The sequence below is a fragment of the Dipodomys merriami genome, unplaced genomic scaffold (assembly GCF_024711535.1).
Source record: "Dipodomys merriami isolate MVZ:Mamm:240054 unplaced genomic scaffold, mDipMer1.0.p SCAF_1933, whole genome shotgun sequence".
NCBI classification, from domain to species: domain Eukaryota; kingdom Metazoa; phylum Chordata; class Mammalia; order Rodentia; family Heteromyidae; genus Dipodomys; species Dipodomys merriami.
In genome coordinates, this window is record NW_027203308.1 from 3686 (window position 1) to 17839 (window position 14154).

At 38.5% G+C, this 14154-nt stretch overlaps 1 non-coding gene across 1 annotated transcript; it reads left to right on the forward strand.

The window, feature by feature from the left end:
- The first annotated feature begins 3207 nt into the window (after positions 1-3207).
- LOC138831352 (U6 spliceosomal RNA) lies at positions 3208-3314 on the forward strand. Its single transcript, XR_011373268.1, has one exon. It is a non-coding gene; the product is annotated as a U6 spliceosomal RNA (small nuclear RNA).
- The last annotated feature ends 10840 nt before the right edge of the window (positions 3315-14154 follow it).

A 14154-nucleotide genomic window follows, 5' to 3' on the forward strand; every position in this document is an offset into this window, starting at 1 on the left:
GTTGTTTTGCCATTTAGAATGGCAAAGAATAAAATCACATCACTCTTATAATTCTTAAAAAATGCAAGGGAAACTGTTGGTCCCTATCATGTTCCCACAAAACCAGTGAATTCTGAAGGATAATAGACCAGCAGAAATTCTAAGTAGCAGACATGGAGCATGAAAGAGAAAGACCATGAATGGAAAGGGTGAACGAGAGAAGTACAATAATACTGAAAGTACATAACAGATAAACAAGTGCTGTATGAGAATATTGATACTGCTATCTTTAGACTTTACATGTACATTTGAAAGTATTTGATGTATGATAACCAATCAACATAAAATATAAAATGATTTTGATAAAAAATAAAAATGATGAGTCCCTGCCTGGTTTTAGGATGAGGGTTATGATGGCTTCATAGAATGTGTTCGGTAGTGAACTTTCTCTTTCAATTTCATTGAACAGTTGGAGGAGTATTGGTGTGAGCTCTGCTTTGAAGGCCTTGTAGAATTCTGCTGTAAAACCATCTGGTCCTAGACTTTTCTTAGATGAGAGGTCTCTTATTGCTGTTTCTATTTTCAATGCTTGATATGGGCCTGGAAAGACTTGGAAAAAATTATATTAAGTGAAGTAAGCCAAGCCCAAAGAAACATAGGACCCATGGTTTCCCTCATTTGCAATAGTTAGTATATGTAATGTATAAGTCAAGCAGAAAAGGTCAGATAAGGTGATGTTAGGAAAATGAACCCTAAGATATGTATTTAAATGTTTTTTTTTCTTTCATACATTTGTTTCTAACTCATTTATATGATTATTTCTTTGTTGCTTTGTATGTCCCTCCCCCACAGTATAACCCATGCTTTCACTGTATTTGATGTTGGTATAATTTGTGGAGGGGAAGGGGAAAAACAAGTCATTTAAATAAGGATACAGGTGGACCCATTGCAACAATGAGAAGTACAAGTTGTCATGTTGAAAACGAACTTTACAACTTTGATGGGGGGGGTGGGGGGGAGGATTCGATGGGGGGGAGGCTTGGAAGGGATGGGAAGGGGAAATAAAGGAGGAGGCTACAATGCTTGATAAGAAATGTACTCATTATCTTGCCCATGTAACTGTAACCCCTCTGTACAGTTTTTTCACAATAAAAAAATAAAAAATAAATGAAAATAAAAATGACTCAGAAGAAATTATAAGTGCAAATACAATCTTCCCAGAAGAAATCTCTCAGAGACTTTGAGAAATCTCTCATGATTTTGAAGAGGATAAAGTGGCTGAAGTTAGTATAAATTTAGAAGTATGACAATTCACAAAAATATAAAAAGATATTCATATATTTCATTATATAACTCAAAGCAGAAAGCAAATGTTGTTTAGATGATTTTTTAAAACACAGTCTTTCAGGAGCTGGGAAGGTGGCTCAATGGTAGAGTGTTTGTCTTGCATGCATGAGGCCCTGGGTTTGGTTCCTCAGCACTACAGAAGTAGAAAAAGATGAAGGCTCAAATGGTAGTGCTAGCCTTGAGCTGAGGGACAGCACCCAGACCCCAGAATTCATGCCCCATGACCAACAAAATAAAAATCAACAAAACAATGCTGGGTGCCGGTGGCTCGACTGTAATCCTAGCTATGCAGGAGGCTGAGTTCTGAGAATCACAGTTGAAAGCCAGTCCGGGCAGGAAAGTCCGTGAGACTTTATCTCTAATAAACCACTAGAAAACCAGAAGTGGTGCCATGGCTCAAGGTCTAGAGTGCCACCCTAGAGCTGAAGAGTGCAGGGACAGCACTCCGGCCCAGAGTTAAAGCCTCACGACTGACAAAAACAAAAAACACAAAAACAGTCTCTCACTTTTGTGGTCTCAACTCTGTAATACCGCCGCTTCCGACGAGGGCTAAGATTTTGGGTGTGGACATTTATCATCCCTCCTGATTCAGACTGTACTTGATGATTTATTTAATAAATATTTTGTTCTTAATTTTCTTCTTTGTAAACTCACATGCACCTATAAAAAATCTTTGGCCATCCCAGTAAGCTTCTCAAAGTACCTCCTGATGACGACTTATAAAAAGTTGTATTATATTACAAAAAGGGAAACAATGCAACAAATAAAGAAAACCAAAAGTTAAATATTAATGATTAATAAAATAAAAAACCAAACAATTACCAGTGTACTATTTTCTCATATTCCTGTGCATTTAAAACTGGCTAAGATTATGATGTTCAAAAAGAGGATTTTGTTTTGGTTTTTATTTTGGGTCCAGTCGTGGGCCTGAACTCTGAGCCTGGGCGCTGCCCCTCAGCTCTTCAGCTCAAGGCTAGCGCTCTACCACTTGAGCCACATCACCACTTCCGGCTTGTTGTTTGCTTATGGGTGCTGAGGAATCGAACCCAGGGCCTCAAGCATGCAAGGCAAGCGCTTTACCACTGAGCCACCTTCCCAGCCCCTCAAAAAGAGTTTTATAGGCTATGAGTAGTCTTTAAAATTACCACTAAGATTACTTTTTATGGCTCATCTCATCATTTATATATGGCTTATATCATCATTTGTTCCTCACTAACATGTTAAGTAAGGAAGCCCTAAAAATTTAAAGAAACTATATGGTTAACAAAGTCTTAACTCTTCACTCTGCTTCTTTACTCAAAGACTTTGCAATTTCTTATTGGTAATGTTTGTATAAACTCTGAAAGGTACATAATTAGTACCATATGTCTGCTACCATAAGCCTTAAATACTTTATAGAAAAGTTTATGACCAGCCAAACAGTCCTAATTTTGGCATATATATGCAAATTCCCAAAATTAAATACATTTAAAACTTAACAAACCTTAACACTTGCTGCAGTGTTCATTATGACAGGTGCCTTGTATAGAATAAATGAATTTCTCCTCTTATACATCTCTTGAACAACAAATATCTGGAATTATTTTGTTTTTGACATGCCAATCTTGACTTTATTCTTAAATGTGTGCTTATGTAAGAAATACATGGTTTTAACAGTTTGTTGTATTGCTAAAAAAGAAGAAGAAGAAGAAGAAGAAGAAGAAGAAGAAGAAGAAGAAGAAGAAGAAGAAGAAGAAGAAGAAGAAGAAGAAGAAGAAGAAGAAGAAGAAGAAGAAGAAATACATGGTTCTAAAATTTCACAAGAATTCTTTTGAACTTACTTTTTTTTTGAATTGTCTAGTTTAAGAAAATCAATTACACTTTATATATAAAAAATGTTCTGTGCTCAATTAGGCAGCAAATACGCTAAAATTGGAACAATACAGAGAAGATTAGCATGGCCCCTGAGCAAGGTTGACATGCAAATTAGTGAAATGTTCCATATTTTTGCAACAACAGATGCTGGAGAGTATGTGGCCACAGGGAACTCTACTGCATTCTTGGTGGGTATGTAAACTTGTTCAACCACTTTGGAAAGCAGTATGGAGGCTCTTCAAAAGACTCCATATAAAGCTTTCCTATGACCCAGCAATCCCACTTTTGGGCATTTACCCAAATGATCACAAACAAGACCATACTAAAACTACCAGCACAGCTATGTTTACTGCAGCATTATTTACAATAGCTGATATAGAGCCAACCCTGATGCCCCTCAGTAGATGAATGGATCAAGAAAATATGGGTGTACATACACAACAGAATTCTATGCCTCCATCAGAAAGAATGGTATCACCCAATTTGTTAGGAATTGGAAAGTCTTGGAAAAATTTTATTAAGTGAAGTAAGCCAAGTCCAAAGAAACATAGGTCCCGTGGTTTCCCTTATTTTCAATAACTAATATATGTCTGGGATAAGCAGAATAATTCAAAAGCTATGTGCATATGAGCAGATAAGATGATATTAAGGGAAATGAACCCAAAGACAGGGACACAAGTATGTTTTTTCTTTCTTGTTATTGTTTCTAATGTACTTATGATGTGCAATATGATTTTTTTTGTTTCTGTATATGTTCCTCCCGCACGCTATAACCCCTGTTTTCATTGTATTTGAAGTTGGTACACCTACATCCTGTGTATACGTTTCTCTAATTTGACGAGGAGAAGGGAAATACAAAATGGTTAAATAGGGATACAGGTTAACCCATTGTATCAATGAGATGCACAAGACACTCTGCTGAAAAATGAACTTTACAATTTAGGCAGGGGAAGGGGGAAGGGGAGCGTATTTGTGGAGGTGGGAGGGAAGGGATGGTGGGAAGAGGGAACAATGCTTGTTAGGAAATGTACTCATTATTTGCTCTCATAAATGAGACACCTCTGTACAGTTTTTTTATAATAAAAATCATATGAAAATGTTCTTATGTCGTGGTAGTGTAAAAATATCAGGGACAGAATAATGAAGGAATGTTGTAGACTGAGGTGAAGTCCATATGAAAATGTGCAAAACTGATAAAACGTAAAAGTATCAGAGCAGTATATTGTGTTTTACATCATTTAGGTTACATTGAAAAAATATGGAAGACCTAGAAGAATGAATTTTCTTTTTGATATCCTATCATAATTCCTTAGCAGGATGAACTCTTTCCTCATTGTTGTAAAGGCATCATCAGATGAGAGGAACTGAATTTTTTTGTTGGCTTCCTTACATTTATTTGTCAGTTTGAAATCTGAACTACTAGTTTATGTCTGAGACAAGAAGAAAAGGTCAGATAAGTTGATGCTAGGTGATATGAACCCCAAGATAAGTAGTCAAACGTTGTTTTTTCTTTCTTGCAATTGTATCTAACATATTTATAAGATCATTTCTTTGTTGCTTTGTATGTCCCTCCCCCATGGTATAATCCCTGCTTTCATTGTATTTGATGTTGGTATAATTTGTGGAGGGGAAGGGCAAAAACAAACTGTTTAAATAGTGATATAGGTGGACCCATTACAACAATGAGATGGACAAATTGTTATGTTGAAAAACGAACTTTACAACTTTGGCAGGATGGCGGGGGGCGGGGGGCAGTTGAGGGATGGGAAGAGGAAACAAAGGAGGTAGCAGCAATGCTTGATAAGAAATGTACTAATTGCCTTGCCAATGTAATTGTAACCCCTCTGTACAGTATTTTCACAATAAATTTTTTTTAAAAAAAGAACCTAAGGGAAATTAGACACACAGGCTTTGGAAAGTGTAAAGTCGGCTCCTGGATGGCAAGCAGACTCCACCCTCCTTGCAGCAAATTTTCTACCCAGTACTTGCGTTATCTAGGCATGCAGCAAATTTTCTACCCAGTACTTGCGTTATCTAGGCAACTGGCACACATGGAAGAGGTCACATCTGCATCTGCTGAGGTCACATCTGAATTTGATGTGGCCACAACTTTCTCCGCCCATACCTTAGATAAGGCCTAGCCCAGGCCCAGATGCCCTTTCTCTGCTCTTTTCTAGCTCTTTCTCAGCTCTTTCCTTCTCTTCTCTTTCCCAGGTCTCTTCTATTTCCTAGCTCTCTCTTTCCCACCTTTCCCAGGTGCTCTCTTTTCTAGCTATTTTCTCTCTTATTCCCAGCTCTTCAAGCTCTCTTTCCCAGTCCTTTCCCCACCACGCTGAGGACCAAGATGGCCTGGTGTCAGCCGGAATGATGAATAAACCTACCCCTTACCTGAACACCACGTACATACTGCTGTACTTCCTTAGCTACCTCTTTTTAAAATCCTAACAGAAAGTGACCATTTAGGATGAATGATATTTGATTTTACAATCAGAAAAATATTTTAAAAATTATATAGATATAAAATACTCCAAAAGATTTATTCTATGAATCTACCCCTTAGAACAAATGATAAGAAGGTGGTTAATGTATTTTAGGATAATATATATATATTCACATACCTATTTATGTTCACATAAATTTCACTTAAACAACAATCAAATGACTATATTTCTACCTTCTAGTTGGAATATACTTAAATCTCTAAAAATGACTATGATGCTGCTATAAAGAGCAATTTCCCAATTGTCCTCCATAGAGGGCATCCACAACGTATTTTGTGATAGGGCCAAAGCCTGAGTCAAGAAACTTCCCAATGGTGTCCAGTGGGTAAACTGTTTTGATTTGGTTTAAAGAAAACAAAAAAGAAACATTATTAATACCTTGCTCTTTTGTGAGGTGGAGACCATCTATGAGAGAGAGTTCCTACCTTGCTCTTCAAAACAGTTGTAATGAAAAAGGAAGGGACAAGACTGTGAACTTACGATGCACAGACTTGAGTGTCATGCACTGAGAGTCAAGGCGGCCCATTAGTCGAGAAACAAGGAGTTGCAAGTCTAACCCACAAGACACGGCAACATCAGGCAGGCCATAGGCAGTGACAGTGAATTTGTAGCCCTATTCATTATTACTGCTGTCAGAATGAAAGAGGACCATCTTAAACGTCACGTTCTAGAGACAAACAAAAGTCATGTGGTCAACAAGATGGAAGGAGGCAACAACTCAGCAGTGAAGTATGTTCTTTGTGACTCAAAAAAAATCTTAAAAGCAGTCTCCATTTCTACAAGTTCAAAATTATTAAGGGAGAAATGTACAGAGATGATACCAAAACACAAAACTCACAACTACAGGTAGAAAGCAGAATTAGTAGAAAACTGCTGTTCAGCTTTCTAAAACTCAAGTGACTATCTGCTCAACCAGTGATCACTGGCTCAGTTCTTTGTTCTCAACCAAGACCCTTGATAGGAGAGAGAAGTAAACAGTCTGAAGCAGGCTGCAGCCCAGATATTAAACAGATCTGTCAACTGGGCTCCTAGCTTTCACCATGGTTCAAGTCTTTCTCTTGGATCCACTGGCCCTTCTGAACTCAGAAATTAACAGCTCTTTAATTTACTCTGGACAACCCTGGGTATTAGCCAATTTCCTATGAAGAGCCAGATAGTTAAATTTTTAGCTTTTGTGGGCTACATAATCTCTACTGCAACTGTTCCTCTCTACAAGTAGAGTATCAAAGCAACTGTCAGAAATATGTGTGTGGTTACATTCTAGAAATGTGACTGTATTAAGGTTTGTACTTAGAGCTTTGAGTCTTTTTCAGCTATTTTGCTCATGGCTGTCATTCTACCATTCAAGCCATGTCTCCACTCTGGTTTTTTGCTGGTTGAGATGGGGCTCTCAGATTTGTCTACCTAGGCTAGCTTTAAATCTTATTCCTCAAATATCAACCTGTTGAGTAGCTAGGATTTTGAACAATATGAACATGAGCCACCAGAGCCTAGCTAGTCCTTTCCAAACACCATACCTTTATTGCTCTAAAATTGGAAAAAGGACAAGAATTGCTACAGACATACTTATTTACCTTGTTTGGGAAATATGACTTACCTTTGGCCACTTATAAGTACCAACTTTTGTGCCAAAGTGTGTCTTCCCACCTCTAGAGTCTGTAAATTCCAGATAATCATACCTGTGAAGGCATAATCTCTATTATATTCTTTCTCTTGTTTTTGATCCACTATTGCTTGGAAGAAAAAACGTGAGTCTTAGCACTTTTCGGTTTCACACATCTCATCAAATTCCACTTAAAAATAGGTTGCCCCTGGGCTAACAAAAACAGATACTTCATGGCAGTTTTTTCATATTTATGGGCAGATTTTTTGGTCCATGTATGTAGTACCACAGGCTGTTCCTGCTGCCAGGTCTCAACATCCAGCTAGGCAGACAAATGAGTAAGAGAAAATTCCAGATATTACTACACAACCAACTGTCACAATAGACTATCAGTGCTGTAGATCACAGGCTTTGACAGCCCTGATGAAATTTTACACAGGCTAATCTGATTTCCTGTCTATGCAGAGATCAATAGACATCTATCACTCAGCAGAAATGCATTAGGATTATACTTTAGGGACTCATGCTTTTATCTTTTAGCGGTGACAGAACTATTTTTAAAAATAAGTACTGGTATGAATTCCACTGGAGAAAAACACTGAATTAAAAGATTAAGAGCTCACATTTTTACTTAGGACCTTGGCATGTCTAAGACCACTCTTTTTTTCCTCTTAAATATAAAGAAAGTTTTCTTTTTAGCTCATGATTCTAATCCTAGTTACCCAGGAGGATGAGATCTGAGGATTGCAGTTTGAAGTCAGCTTTGTCAGGAAAGTCTTATCTGTAATTAAAAGCCAGAAATTGCTCAAGTGGTAGAATGCTAGTCTTGAGAAAAAGGAGCTAAGGGATAGTGCCCAGAACCAGAATTCAACCCCCAATATTGGCAAAAAAAAAAAAAACCCGATTAGGATTGGATGCTTTGGCTCAAGTGGTAGAGCATTGGCTTTGAGCTGAAGAGCTCAGGAACAGTGCCCAGGCTCAGTTTAAGCCCGACAACCAACAAAAACATCAGGGTTGGAGGCATGGTTTAGTTGGTTGGTAGAGCACTACCCAATGAGCCAAAGCAACAGGTACTAAGTTTGAGTTCCAGTCTTACACCAAAAAACAAAATGAGAAATAAAAAAGATCTGCTAAATGTATATGCCCTTTCTACTACCATCAGGAAGTTATGAAACTCAAAAAGACTGTGAACAAATGTTATATAATAAAAATTAAGTATGGGAGATAATTCTTTTAAACACTAAACCTTCTTATTTTTCTTTCCATGTATATTTTCTCTTTTAGACTTCATTTTGTGTGTGTGTGTGCCTGTCATGGGGCTTGAACTCAGGGTCTTGGTGCTCTCCCTGAGCTTTTTCATTCAAGACTAGCACTCCACCACTTGAGCCACAGCTCAAGCCTACCCCTCCTCATCTGCCCCCCTCCACCAACTAGTTATTTGGAAATAAGAGTCTCACAGGCTTTCCTACCTACACTGGCTTCAAATTGAGATCCTCAGATCTCAACACCTGAGTAGTTAGTATTACATGTATGAGCTACAAGCACCTGGCTAGACAAATCTTTCAGACTTTATTTACATAGATTTTATGTAACTTAATATAACCTAAAATGATTAGATAAATTATACAGCTTTTCGGCCTCCTTTCTAGTGCTAATGACAAATCAAGATGATATTTACTATCCTTGTTGGCAAAAATACCAATAAAGCGTCTAGAGGCAACTTATTTGTATATATCTGTAGTCCAGTATGTTTTATATGGTAGAGTCATATCTCTCTGAAGAGAGGACACAATACAGGTTCAGGGCCAACTGAAGTTATCTTGCTCAGTCCTCCTTCAGGGTCATTGCAGAGCTTCTTCAACAGCTCTGTTAAGGTAGTGAACTCTCTCAAGAGAGTACATTGTGAAATGTCCAAAGAACAGAAGTCTAGGAGGAAGATGAGCTAAAGGAAGATGAAGGATGTACTCAGTATTCACTGCACATGCTGGTATTTCCACCAGCCCCCTCCCTGCTTATTGAAAATAGCCACTTCTCCTTACCAGTTGACGAGCTGCCATGGAAAACACTGAATTACACAATTTTTCTTTTTTTTGAGGGGGGGTCTGGTCGTGGGGTCTGAACTCTGGGCCTGGGCGCTGTCCCTCAGCTCTTCAGCTCAAGGCTAGCGCTCTACCACTTGAGCCACAGTGCCACTTCTGGCTTTTTTCTTTTTGCTTATGTGGTGCTGAGGAATCAAACCCAGGGCCTCATGCATGCAAGGCAAGTGCTCTACCACTGAGCCACCTTTTCAGCCCTACACAGTTTTTCTACTATGTTTTTTCCACTATACTGTGACAAAAGGGATTCTAAAATCACTCTCATGCTTACCAGAAACTGTCCCACATCTATCAAAACATAAAGTAGTTAATATTTTATATGGTAAGAACATCATTTACCACATTATTATCAAGTGCAAAGCTAGGGAAGGCTATAGAAGCTGACTACCAAAGCAGGGAGAGGGAACAGCAGATCACAAGACCATTAAGCATCATCCAAATGAACAATGTCAATTTAATTACCTCTGAAAGGGAAAAGCTGTGAAAACTGCAGTAGTTGGTACGAGTGACAGTTAAGTTTAAGGTGAGTTTTTGGGTTGCTTTTCAATGAAGTGGAGATATCACTCTAAGTTATATCTGATCCCAGCACTCAGAAGGCTGAGGAAGAACTGAGAATTCAAGTGCAGTCTGGGTAGACAGCAAGTTCAAGGCCAGTATGGGCTACACAGTGAAAACTTATCTAAAAAGAAGTGGTGCTGCCTGTAGTCCTAGCTACTTGGGAGGACTACAGTTTAAGGTCAGCCTAGACAAGAAGTTTGAGAGAACTCATCTTGAGCAACCTCATTTCAACCAATAAAAATCTGAACGTGTGATTATATAGTTGTAGTTCCAGATATTTGGGAAGTACAAATAGGAAATTTGCCATCCAAGCTGGCCCAGACATAAATGTAATACCCTATTACTCTATTTGGAAAATAAGTAAAAAGGGGGGTGTGGCTGATTCAGGAGTTCTGGATTGTAATGATTTTTCTGTCACTAGAGGGCAGTGTTGAGTTTCCTAATGCAGGAATTACCAGGGCAAAATTGTGAGATCCTATAGAGAGCTCATCAGAACTAGATCCTAATTTTGCCTCCACTAATTGCTCATTGCTGCTTTGCATCATTTTGAACTAAGTCTTTCTATGTAAAATGTGGTTCATATTTATACATAGTTACAGGCAACAACAACAACAAAAGACCTATGAAAGTCTCTTCAAATGGGAACCTAGATGGCCTTATTGAGTAGGGGATAATAAAGCAAGGTTTTGTTATTATCTAGGGAAATAGAGGGCAAGCATGGTTAACATTGAGATTGTGTAATATGAATTCGGCTTCCATCAATGTCTAAGTTTGATCTTTCATGATAAAGGCTGGCTTATGTTCCTCTTCCATATTACATGTTCCATGGTCATCATTCTCTCATCCTGACTGCTCAGGGATGTTTTCTTTGTTCCAAACCACATGAGAGTCAGTTCATTAACATGAACTCCTTACAATGACACAGATCTTGAATTTTTCTACCTTTCTATCATCAATATCTAATTCTAAAATAGAATGAGTATGTGGTGTTTTGCTTGTTTTTGTTATTTAGTTTAGGCTGGACACCAGTGGCTCACACCTGTAATCCTAGCTACTCAGGAGGCTGAGATCTGAGAATCATAATTCAAAGCCAGCCAGGGCAGGAAAGTCCATGAGACTCTTATCTCCAATTAGCCATCAGAAAAGCCAGAAATGACTTTGCTTTTGCTGTGGTTCAAGTGGTGGATCATTAACTTTGAGTAAGAAAGCTTAAGGACAGAACCCAGGCCCTGAGTTCTAGCCATAGGATTGGCACACACACAAAACAGTGTTCAATGTTTTCAGAAGTGGTGAGGTGTGACTCAAAGTAGTAGAAAGCTAGCTAGTAGAAGCTCAGGGATAGCACCCAGTTCAACAACAAATATCACACATATATATTGAAGCCAGCTCAAGATTTTTGTCTTTAGCTTTATTAGTATATAACTGTCTCTTCTAGTGCATAGACAGTAAGATCTCTGCTTAGTGTCTTCAGCTTCACAGATGTTTTAGTCTGTGAACCCTGGGGCTTCCCACTGTGTGACATTCACATGCAGAGGGAAGGCCTCCCTTTCCTGCAGCTTCCTGTATGTTATGTTCCAGCAGCTTCTGTCACCTTCTTGCAGCTCAGGCAGGCTCTTCCCCCAACCCCCCCAACCCCTTGGACTCCACCCCCCTACTCCAGCCTTATCCTCTCAGGTCTCCTGCCTGGGACTGCCTGAATTATGTACAGTCAGAGTCCTGCAGATTAAGTGATGCCTTGGGTAGGATTATATCCAGAAAAGTTCCTTCTCCCATAGTCCAACTAATTCTCTCTTAAAAAATCATTTTGGCCATTTCTAAGGTCTTCATAAGTCCTTTATGGCTGAATGCTGATGGCTCACACCTATAATCCTAGCTACTCAGAAGGCTGAGGTCTAAGGATCTTGATTCAAAGCCAAATCAGGCAGGAAAGTCTATGAGACTTTTCTCTCCAGTTAACCACCAATAAGCTGGAAATAGAGCTCTGTGAGAGAACCAACTTTGATTGAAGAAAGTGAAAAAGTTAAGAGACAATGCCCAGTTTCAAGTCCAGGTATGGGAACAAAAATTAAAATCTTTTATCCTCTATTTGGCTCAGTGTTTAAATACTGTCTGTGGGAAGGGTAAATTTGTTAGAATCTTTATTATAAAGATTAGAACATCACTCAGTTGGTATTCCTAGGTTGTAAAATGAGCTGAACTAAACAGAAATAGTGGCTTAAAGATACCATGCCTCTTTAGATTTTATCTAAACCTTCTAGCACCTTTTTGTAAATTTGAAAAGATACGTAGAAAAATAATGTCAGTAGTCTATTTTCTTCAACTCAACTGATTGCAAGTGTTACTATTTCTACAAATTACCAGTACAACATTAAGATGCTTTTCATTATTTTTACATTAAACCTGCAGTACGGATAATGGATTTTCAGCAGCCTAATTTAGGTGCTAAATCTTCAACAGTTTAAAAGAAATAATGTACTATCAAAACCATAGTTAAGTTCAATAAAAATCTTTAGAATGGTTCTATTTTAGTTGGGCTTCAACACAGGGCCTAGGTATTGTCCCTTAGCTCTTTCACTCAAGGCTAATGTTCTACCACTTTGGACACACAGCTCTACTTCTGGTTTTCTGGTTAATTGGGGATAAGAGTTGTATGGACTTTCCTGTTCGGACTGGTTGTGAACCACAATCCTCAGATATAATCCTCCTGGGTAGCTAGGACTACTAATAGGCATGAGAAACTAGCTCCTGGCATGTTTAAAACTTTTAAGGTAAATCAACAGAAAATAAAATAAAATTCAGTCACATGTTAAATGTCCCCAGGTGCTTGTGACTATTGGCTACCGTATTGGACAAACTAGGCTTGGATGACAAGAAAGGATTTTTTTTTATTTTTATTTTTGCTAAGCAAAGGAGCTTTTCTAGAAGATTTGACGTATAATGTTACAGAAATTAAATCTAATATGCCTGTAATCACTTTTAGGAAATGCAAGAAATAAATTATGTCTTTAAATATTTTAATATCTATGGGGCAAAAAAAGTTCCCTATGTGGGAGGCTGAGTATGGGAGGATTGTGATTTGAGGACAACTTGGGCAGAAGCTGGATGTGGTGGCACACAGCTGATGATAGCTAAAAGTAGGCATATCTGTCTATGGATCATGCCAAGGTGGAAAGTGAGACCCAAGGCTTCACTGCAACCAGTCAGAAATCTGGGCAGGCAGGTTGGGTAGTACCATGCCAGTCTAGGAAATACAAAGCCCTGAGTTCAAACTCTATTATGGAAAAAACAAATATTCCCCCATTTTACAAAAATCTTTTGCTAACAGCAAAGCCAAATTAGTTTGCATAATGTACATCATTTGTGTGCAGAATATGTCAACAAATTACTGTTGTTTTAATAAAACACATGTTCCTCCTTCTATGAATTTGCCTTTTTGGGATTCACATTTAATAATATCCTGGCTATAAAAGCCCACTGTAAAAGTGTTCCTTTTGTAATTGTTGACTGAATAATTAGAATGATGATGTTGACTGTTTAAAAAATGAACTTTTGGTATTGTGGTTATAATTGCCTTCACTCCTGAGACAGAAGAGTGCTTGAATTGACTGAGGTGAAATTCCAGCTTGGTGAAATAACTCTCATAAATGGTGTTTGACTGTGGGAACTAACATGTAGTTACAATTCAAATTTAAATAGATAAAATGTTTTCTTTTTCCAATTTGAAAAAGGACCATAGGGGTACTATCTGTTCCTGAATCAAAATAGGAAACCCAAGGAGGACTTTCTGCTTTCTACCACTCAGGATGTGTGGGAGGAATTCTTAGTAACTATAGCAGAGGAGGGGATCATGACTGGGAAGATTTTTTTTAAGAGGGGAATCTGTGCATGTGTAAGATTGGCATCCCATAATGTAAGTATGAATGAGATGCGACCTGTGTGCATGAGGCCCTAGTAGGACTTTATTGCCCAAAGGTCAAGCTAAAGGCACAAGAGGTTCCACTACACACATACCTCAATTTCCATTAGAACTGGCCTAGAATTGTAACCACTCCCTGACCACAAAGGAAGTGGCATGGGAGGTACTGGGAAAGAGGAAGAGCTCAAGGTGTTTAGGCAGCCATGACTAGGAGAGGGGTGTTGACCTGTGCATTCTTTCTCCTCCTCGTCCTCGTCCTCGTCCTCGTCCTCGTCCTCGTCCTCGTCCTCGTCCTCGTCC